Raw genomic sequence first — 9,810 nt, forward strand, 5'->3', positions numbered from 1 at the left:
GTGTTGTGAGGTCTCAGATGTGACGTAAAAATCAGAGTTTTTCCACAATACCTGACGAACATTTAATTTTTGGGCTTCCGTGGCGCAATGGTTAGCGCGCTCAACTGTTATTCAAAAGGTTGGTGGTTCGAGCGTACCCGGGAGCGGTGTTGTGATGTCTTAGATGTGACGTAAAAAGTCGCGGTTTTTCCACAATACCTGACGACCATTTAATATTTGGGCTTCCGTGGCGCAATGGTTAGCGCGTTCGGCTGTTAACCGAAAGGTTGGTGGTTCGAGCCCACCCGAAAGCGGTGTTGTGAGGTCTCAGATGTAACGTAAAATGTCATAGTTTTTCCACAATATCTGACGAACATTTAATTTCTGAACTTCCGTGGCTCAATGGTTAGCGCGTTCGGCTGTTAACCAATAGGTTGGTGGTTCGAGCCCATCTGGGAGCGGTGTTGTGAGGTCTCAGATGTAACGTAAAAAGTCAAACGTTTTCCACAATAACTGACGAACCGAAAGTTTGGTGGTTCGAGCCCATCCGGGAGCGTTTTGTGGTGTCTCAGATGTAACGTGAAAAGTCAGAGTTTTTCCACAATACCTGACGAACATTTAATTTTTGGGCTTCCGTGGCGCAATGGTTAGTGCGCTCAGCTGTTATTCTAAAGGTTGGTGGTTCGAGCCCCTCCGGGAACGTTTTGTGGGGTCTCAGATGTAACGTAAAAAGTCAGAGTTTTTCCACAATACGAGACAACCATATAATTTCTGAACTTCCGTGGCTCAATGGTTAGCGCGTTCGGCTGTTAACCAGTAAGTTGGTGGTTCGAGCCCACCCGAAACCGGTGTTGTGAGGTCTCAGATGTGGCGTAAAAAGTCAAGGTATCTCCACAATACCTGACAACCATTTAATTACTGAGCTTCCGTGGCTCAATGGTTGGCGCGTTCGGCTGTTAACCGAAAGGTTGGTGGTTCGAGCCCATCCGGGAGCGGTGTTGTGAGGTCTCAGATGTGACGTAAAAGTCAAGAGTTTTCCACAATACCTGACGACCGTTTAATATTTGGGCTTCCGTGGCGCAATGGTTAGCGCGTTCAGCTGTTATTCAAAAGCTGGTGGTTTAAGCCCTCCCGGGAGCAGTGTTGTGAGGTCTCAGATGTGACGTAAAAAGTCAGAGTTTTTCCACAATACGAGACAACCATATAATTTCTGAACTTCCGTGGCTCAATGGTTAGCGCGTTCGGCTGTTAACCAGTAAGGTGGTGGTTCGAGCCCACCCGAAATCGGTGTTGTGAGGTCTCAGATGTGGCGTAAAAAGTCAAGGTTTTTCCACAATACCTGACGACCATTCAATTTTTGGGCTTCCGTGGCGCAATGGTTAGCGCGTTCAGCTGTTATTCAAAAGAGTGGTGGTTTGAGCCCTCCCGGGAGCGGTGCTGTGAGGTCTCAGATGTAACGTAAAATGTCAGAGTTTTTCCACAATAACTGACGAACATTTAATTTTTGGGCTTCCGTGGCGCAATGGTTAGTGCGTTCAGCAGTTAACCGAAAGGTGGGTGGTTCGAGCCCACCCGGGAGAGGTGTTGTGGGGTCCCAGATGTAGCGTAAAAAGTCAAAACTTTTCCACAATACGGGACAACCATTTAATTCCTGAGCTTCCGTGGCTCAATGGTTAGCGCGTTCGGCTGTTAACTAATAGGTTGGTGGTTCGAGCCCACCCGGGAGCGGTGTTGTGGGGTCTCAGATGTAGCATAAAAATTCAAAACTTTTCCACAATACGTGATAACCATTTAATTTCTGAGCTTCCGTGGCTTAATTGTTAGCGCGTTCGGCTGTTAACCAATAGGTTGGTGGTTCGAGCCCACCCGGGACCGGTGTTGTGGGATCTCAAATGTAACGTAAAAACCAAAGTTTTTCCACAATACCTGACGACCATTGAATTTTTGGGTTTCCGTGGCGCATTGGTTAGCGCGTTCGGCTATGAACCGAAAGGTTGGTGGTTCGTGCCCATCCGGGAGCGGTGTTGTGAGGTCTCAGATGTAGCATAAAAATTCAAAACTTTTCCACAATACGTGATAACCATTTAATTTCTGAGCTTCCGTGGCTTAATTGTTAGCGCGTTCGGCTGTTAACCAATAGGTTGGTGGATCGAGCCCACCCGGGACCGGTGTTGTGAGGTCTCAGATGTGACGTAAGAAGTCAAGGTTTTTACACAATACCTGACGAGTATTTAAATTTTGGGCTTCCGTGGCGCAATGGTTAGCGCGTTCGGCTGTTAACCAATAGGTTGGTGGTTCGAGCCCATCCGGGAGCGGTGTTGTGAGGTCTCAGATGTGACGTAAAAAGTCAAGTTTTTTGCACAATACCTGACGAGCATTTAGGTTTCGGGCATCCGTGGCGCAATGGTTAGCGCGTTCGGCTGTTAAGCAATAGGTTGGTGGTTCGAGCCCATCCGGGAGCGGTGTTGTGAGGTCTCAGATGTGACGTAAAAAGTCAAGGTTTTTACACAATACCTGACGAGCATTTAAATTTTGGGCTTCCTTGGCGCAATGGTTAGCGCGTTCGGCTGTTAACCAATAGGTTGGTGGTTCGAGCCCACCCGGGAGCGGTGTTGTGTGATCTCAAATGTAACGTAGAAAGCCAAAATTTTTCCACAATACCTGACGACCATTTAATTTTTGGGCTTCCGTGGCGCAATGGTTAGCACGTTCGGCTGTTAACCAATAGGTTGGTGGTTCGAGCCCATCCGGGAGCGGTGTTGTGAGGTCTCAGATGTGACGTAAAAAGTCAAGGTTTTCCACAATACCTGACAACCATTTAATTTCTGAGCTTCCGTGGCTCAATGGTTAGCGCGTTCGGCTGTTAACCAATAGGTTGGTGGTTCGAGCCCACCCGGGAGCGGTGTTGTGGGATCTGAAATGTAACGTAGAAAGCCAAAGTTTTTGCACAATAAATGACGACCATTTAATTTTTGGGCTTCCGTGGCGCATTGGTTAGCGCGTTCGGCTGTTAAACAATAGGTTGGTGGTTCGAGCCCACCCGGGAGCGGTGTTGTGTGATCTCAAATGTAACGTAGAAAGCCAAAGTTTTTCCACAATACCTGACGACCATTTAATTTTTGGGCTTCCGTGGCGCAATGGTTAGCGCGTTCAGCTGCTATTCAAAAGACTGGTGGTTTGAGCTCTCCCGGGAGCGGTGTTGTGACGTCTCAAATGTAACATAAAATGTCAGAGTTTTTCCACAATACCTGTCGAACATTGAATTTTTGGGCTTCCCTGGCGCAATGGTTAGCGCGTTCAGCTGTTAATCGAGAGGTTGGTGGTACGAGCCCACCCGGGAGAGGTGTTGTGGGGTCTCAGATGTAGCGTAAAAAGTCAAAACTTTTCCACAATACGTGACAACCATTTAATTTCTGGGCTTCCGTGGCTCAATGATTAGCGCGTTCGGCTGTTAACCAATAGGTTTGTGGTTCGAGCCCATCCGGGATGCGGTGTTGTGAGGTCTCAGATGTAACGTAAAATGTCAGAGTTTTTCACAATACCTGACGAACATTTAATTTTTGGGCTTCCGTGGCGCAATGATTAGCGCGTTCAGCTGTTAATCGAAAGGTTGAAGGTTCGAGCCCACCCGGGAGAGGTGTTGTGGGGTCTCATATGTAGCGTAAAAAGTCAAAACTTATCCACAATACGTGACAATCATTTAATTTCTGAGCTTCCGTGGCTCAATGGTTAGCGCGTTCGGCTGTTAACCAATAGGTTGGTGGTTCGAGCTCATCCGGGAGCGGTGTTGTGAGGTCTCAGATGTGACGTAAAAAGTCAAGTTTTTTGCACAATACCTGACGAGCATTTAGGTTTCGGGCATCCGTGGCGCAATGGTTAGCGCGTTCGGCTGTTAAGCAATAGGTTGGTGGTTCGAGCCCATCCGGGAGCGGTGTTGTGAGGTCTCAGATGTGACGTAAAAAGTCAAGGTTTTTACACAATACCTGACGAGCATTTAAATTTTGGGCTTCCTTGGCGCAATGGTTAGCGCGTTCGGCTGTTAACCAATAGGTTGGTGGTTCGAGCCCACCCGGGAGCGGTGTTGTGTGATCTCAAATGTAACGTAGAAAGCCAAAATTTTTCCACAATACCTGACGACCATTTAATTTTTGGGCTTCCGTGGCGCAATGGTTAGCACGTTCGGCTGTTAACCAATAGGTTGGTGGTTCGAGCCCATCCGGGAGCGGTGTTGTGAGGTCTCAGATGTGACGTAAAAAGTCAAGGTTTTCCACAATACCTGACAACCATTTAATTTCTGAGCTTCCGTGGCTCAATGGTTAGCGCGTTCGGCTGTTAACCAATAGGTTGGTGGTTCGAGCCCACCCGGGAGCGGTGTTGTGGGATCTGAAATGTAACGTAGAAAGCCAAAGTTTTTGCACAATAGATGACGACCATTTAATTTTTGGGCTTCCGTGGCGCATTGGTTAGCGCGTTCGGCTGTTAACCAATAGGTTTGTGGTTCGAGCCCACACGGGAGCGGTGTTGTGTGATCTCAAATGTAACGTAGAAAGCCAAAGTTTTTCCACAATACCTGACGACCATTTAATTTTTGGGCTTCCGTGGCGCAATGGTTAGCGCGTTCAGCTGCTATTCAAAAGACTGGTGGTTTGAGCTCTCCCGGGAGCGGTGTTGTGACGTCTCAAATGTAACATAAAATGTCAGAGTTTTTCCACAATACCTGTCGAACATTGAATTTTTGGGCTTCCCTGGCGCAATGGTTAGCGCGTTCAGCTGTTAATCGAGAGGTTGGTGGTACGAGCCTACCCGGGAGAGGTGTTGTGGGGTCTCAGATGTAGCGTAAAAAGTCAAAACTTTTCCACAATACGTGACAACCATTTAATTTCTGGGCTTCCGTGGCTCAATGATTAGCGCGTTCGGCTGTTAACCAATAGGTTTGTGGTTCGAGCCCATCCGGGATGCGGTGTTGTGAGGTCTCAGATGTGACGTAGAAAGCCAAAGTTTTTCCACAATACCTGACGAACATTTAATTTTTGGGCTTCCGTGGCTCAATGGTTAGCGCGTTCGGCTGTTAACCAATAGGTTGGTGGTTCGAGCCCATCCGGGAGCGGTGTTGTGTGATCTCAAATGTAACGTAGAAAGCCAAAGTTTTTCCACAATACCTGACGACCATTTAATTTTTGGGCTTCCGTGGCGCAATGGTTAGCACGTTCGGCTGTTAACCAATAGGTTGGTGGTTCGACCCCATCCGGGAGCGGTGTTGTGAGGTCTCAGATTTGACGTAAAAAATCAAGGTTTTTCCACAATACCTGACGAACATTTAATTTTTGGGCTTCCATGGCGCAATGGTTAGCGCGTTCGGCTGTTAACCGAAAGGTTGGTGGTTCGAGCCCACCCGGGAGAGGTGTTGTGGGGTCTCAGATGTAGCGTTAAAAGTCAAGACGTTTCCACAATACGTGACAACCATTTAATTTCTGAGCCTCCGTGGCTCAATGGTTAGCGCGTTCGGCTGTTAACCTATAGGTTAGTGGTTCGAGCCCACCCGGGAGCGGCGTTGTGGGATCTCAAATGTAACGTAGAAAGCCAAAGTTTTTCCACAATACCTGACAATCATTTAATTTTTGGGCTTCCGTGGCGCAATGGTTAGGGCGTTCGGCTGTTAACCAATAGGTTGGTGGTTCGAGCCCACCCGGGCGCGGTGTTGTGGGATCTCAAACGTAACGTAGAAAGCCAATGTTTTTCCACAATACCTGACGACCATTTAAATTTTGGGCTTCCGTGGCGCAATGATTAGCGCGTTCAGCTGTTAATCGAAAGGTTGAAGGTTCGAGCCCACCCGGGAGAGGTGTTGTGGGGTCTCAGAAGTAGCGTAAAAAGTCAAAACTTTTCCACAATACGTGACAACCATTTAATTTCTGAGCTTCCGTGGCTCAATGGTTAGCGCTTTCGTGCTGTTAACCAATAGGTTGGTGGTTCGAGCCCATCCGGGAGCGGTGTTGTGAGGTCTCAGATGTGACGTAAAAGGTCAAGCTTTTTACACAATACCTGACGAGCATTTAATTTTTAGGCTTCCGTGGCGCAATGGTTAGCGCGTTCAGCAGTTAACAAATAGGTTAGTGGTTCGAGCCCACCCGGGAGTGGCGTTGTTGGATCTCAAACGTAACGTAGAAAGCCAAAGTTTTTCCACAATACCTGACGACCATTTAATTTTTGGGCTTCCATGGCGCAATGGTTAGCGCGTTCGGCTGTTAACCGAAAGGTTGGTGGTTCGAGCCCACCCGGGAGAGGTGTTGTGGGGTCTCAGATGTAGCGTTAAAAGTCAAAACGTTTCCACAATACGTGACAACCATTTAATTTCTGAGCTTCCGTGGCTCAATGGTTAGCGCTTTCGTGCTGTTAACCAATAGGTTGGTGGTTCGAGCCCATCCGGGAGCGGTGTTGTGAGGTCTCAGAAGTGACGTAAAAAGTCAAGGTTTTTACACAATACGTGACAACCATTTAATTTCTGAGCTTCCGTGGCTCAATGGTTAGCGCTTTCGGCTGTTAACCAATAGGTTAGTGGTTCGAGCCCATCCGGGAGCGGTGTTGTGAGGTCTCAGATGTGACTTAAAAAGTCAAGGTTTTTCCACAATACCTGACGAGCATTTAATTTTTGGGCTTCCGTGGCGCAATGGTTAGCGCGTTCAGCAGTTATCAAATAGGTTAGTGGTTCGAGCCCACCCGGGAGAGGCGTTGTGGGATCTCAAACGTATCGTAGAAAGCCAAAGTTTTTCCACAATACCTGACGACCATTTAATTTTTGGGCTTCCGTGGCGCAATGGTTAACGCGTTCGGCTGTTAACCAATAGGTTGGTGGTTCGAGCCCACCTGGGAGCGGTGTTGTGGGATCTCAAATGTAACGTAGAAAGCCAAAGTTTTTCCACAATACGTGACGACCATTTAATTTCTGAGCTTCCGTGGCTCAATGGTTAGCGCGTTCGGCTGTTAACCAATAGGTTGGTGGTTCGAGCCCATCCGGGAGCGGTGTTGTGAGGTCTCAGATGTGACGTAAAAAGTCAAGGTTTTTCCACAATACCTGACGAACACTTAATTTTTGGGCTTCCATGGCGCAATGGTTAGCGCGTTCGGCTGTTAACCGAAAGGTTGGTGGTTCGAGCCCACCCGGGAGAGGTGTTGTGGGGTCTCAGATGTAGCGTTAAAAGTCAAAACGTTTCCACAATACGTGACAACCATTTAATTTCTGAGCCTCCGTGGCTCAATGGTTAGCGCGTTCGGCTGTTAACCTATAGGTTAGTGGTTCGAGCCCACCCGGGAGCGGCGTTGTGGGATCTCAAATGTAACGTAGAAAGCCAAAGTTTTTCCACAATACCTGACGATCATATAATTTTTGGGCTTCCGTGGCGCAATGGTTAGGGCGTTCGGCTGTTAACCAATAGGTTGGTGGTTCGAGCCCACCCGGGCGCGGTGTTGTGGGGTCTCAAACGTAACGTAGAAAGCCAATGTTTTTCCACAATACCTGACGACCATTTAATTTTTGGGCTTCCGTGGCGCAATGATTAGCGCGTTCAGCTGTTAATCGAAAGGTTGAAGGTTCGAGCCCACCAGGGAGAGGTGTTGTGGGGTCTCAGAAGTAGCGTAAAAAGTCAAAACTTTTCCACAATACGTGACAACCATTTAATTTCTGAGCTTCCGTTGCTCAATGGTTAGCGCTTTCGTGCTGTTAACCAATAGGTTGGTGGTTCGAGCCCATCCGGGAGCGGTGTTGTGAGGTCTCAGAAGTGACGTAAAAAGTCAAGGTTTTTACACAATACGTGACAACCATTTAATTTCTGAGCTTCCGTGGCTCAATGGTTAGCGCTTTCGGCTGTTAACCAATAGGTTAGTGGTTCGAGCCCATCCGGGAGCGGTGTTGTGAGGTCTCAGATGTGACTTAAAAAGTCAAGGTTTTTCCACAATACCTGACGAGCATTTAATTTTTGGGCTTCCGTGGCGCAATGGTTAGCGCGTTCAGCAGTTAACAAATAGGTTAGTGGTTCGAGCCCACCCGGGAGAGGCGTTGTGGGATCTCAAACGTAACGTAGAAAGCCAAAGTTTTTCCACAATACCTGACGACCATTTAATTTTTGGGCTTCCGTGGCGCAATGGTTAACGCGTTCGGCTGTTAACCAATAGGTTGGTGGTTCGAGCAAACCTGGGAGCGGTGTTGTGGGATCTCAAATGTAACGTAGAAAGCCAAAGTTTTTCCACAATACGTGACGACCATTTAATTTCTGAGCTTCCGTGGCTCAATGGTTAGCGCGTTCGGCTGTTAACCAATAGGTTGGTGGTTCGAGCCCATCCGGGAGCGGTGTTGTGAGGTCTCAGATGTGACGTAAAAAGTCAAGGTTTTTCCACAATACCTGACGAACACTTAATTTTTGGGCTTCCATGGCGCAATGGTTAGCGCGTTCGGCTGTTAACCGAAAGGTTGGTGGTTCGAGCCCACCCGGGAGAGGTGTTGTGGGGTCTCAGATGTAGCGTTAAAAGTCAAAACGTTTCCACAATACGTGACAACCATTTAATTTCTGAGCCTCCGTGGCTCAATGGTTAGCGCGTTCGGCTGTTAACCTATAGGTTAGTGGTTCGAGCCCACCCGGGAGCGGCGTTGTGGGATCTCAAATGTAACGTAGAAAGCCAAAGTTTTTCCACAATACCTGACGATCATTTAATTTTTGGGCTTCCGTGGCGCAATGGTTAGGGCGTTCGGCTGTTAACCAATAGGTTGGTGGTTCGAGCCCACCCGGGCGCGGTGTTGTGGGGTCTCAAACGTAACGTAGAAAGCCAATGTTTTTCCACAATACCTGACGACCATTTAATTTTTGGGCTTCCGTGGCGCAATGATTAGCGCGTTCAGCTGTTAATCGAAAGGTTGAAGGTTCGAGCCCACCCGGGAGAGGTGTTGTGGGGTCTCAGAAGTAGCGTAAAAAGTCAAAACTTTTCCACAATACGTGACAACCATTTAATTTCTGAGCTTCCGTGGCTCAATGGTTAGCGCTTTCGTGCTGTTAACCAATAGGTTGGTGGTTCGAGCCCACCCGGGAGCGGTGTTGTGGGATCTCAAATGTAACGTAGAAAGCCAAAGTTTTTCCACAATACGTGACGACCATTTAATTTCTGAGCTTCCGTGGCTCAATGGTTAGCGCCTTCGGCTGTTAACCAATAGGTTTGGTGGTTGGAGCCCATCCGGGAGCGGTGTTGTGAGGTCTCAGAAGTGACGTAAAAAGTCAAGGTTTTTACACAATACCTGACGAGCATTTAATTTTTGGGCTTCCGTGGCGCAATGGTTAGCGCGTTCAGCAGTTAACAAATAGGTTAGTGGTTCGAGCCCACCCGGGAGCGGCGTTGTGGGATCTCAAACGTAACGTAGAAAGCCAAAGTTTTTCCACAATACCTGACGACCATTTAATTTTTGGGCTTCCGTGGCGCAATGGTTAACGCGTTCGGCTGTTAACAAATAGGTTGGTGGTTCGAGCCCACCCGGGAGCGGTGTTGTGGGATCTCAAATGTAACGTAGAAAGCCAAAGTTTTTCCACAATACGTGACAACCATTTAATTTCTGAGCTTCCGTGGCTGAATGGTTAGCGCGTTCAGCTTTTAACCAATAGGGTGGTGGTTCGAGCCCACCCGGGAGCGGTGTTGTGGGATCTCAAATGTAACGTAGAAAGACAAAGTTTTTCCACAATACCTGACGACCATTTATTTTTTGGGCTTCCTTGGCGCAATGGTTAGCGCGTTCGGCTGTTAACCGAAAGGTAGGTGGTTCGAGCCCAACCGAGAGAGGTGTTGTAGGGTCTC

The 9,810-nt window shown here is 48.1% G+C and overlaps 1 non-coding gene across 1 annotated transcript; it reads left to right on the forward strand.

The window, feature by feature from the left end:
* Nucleotides 1-1,927: 1,927 nt before the first annotated feature.
* TRNAH-AUG (transfer RNA histidin (anticodon AUG)) lies at nucleotides 1,928-2,000 on the forward strand. Its single transcript has one exon. It is a non-coding gene; the product is annotated as a tRNA-His (tRNA).
* The last annotated feature ends 7,810 nt before the right edge of the window (nucleotides 2,001-9,810 follow it).

Source organism: Phalangium opilio, unplaced genomic scaffold, assembly GCF_054372755.1.
Source record: "Phalangium opilio isolate 3A_F unplaced genomic scaffold, DU_Popi_V2 ptg001675l_1, whole genome shotgun sequence".
Taxonomy (NCBI): Eukaryota; Metazoa; Arthropoda; class Arachnida; order Opiliones; family Phalangiidae; genus Phalangium; species Phalangium opilio.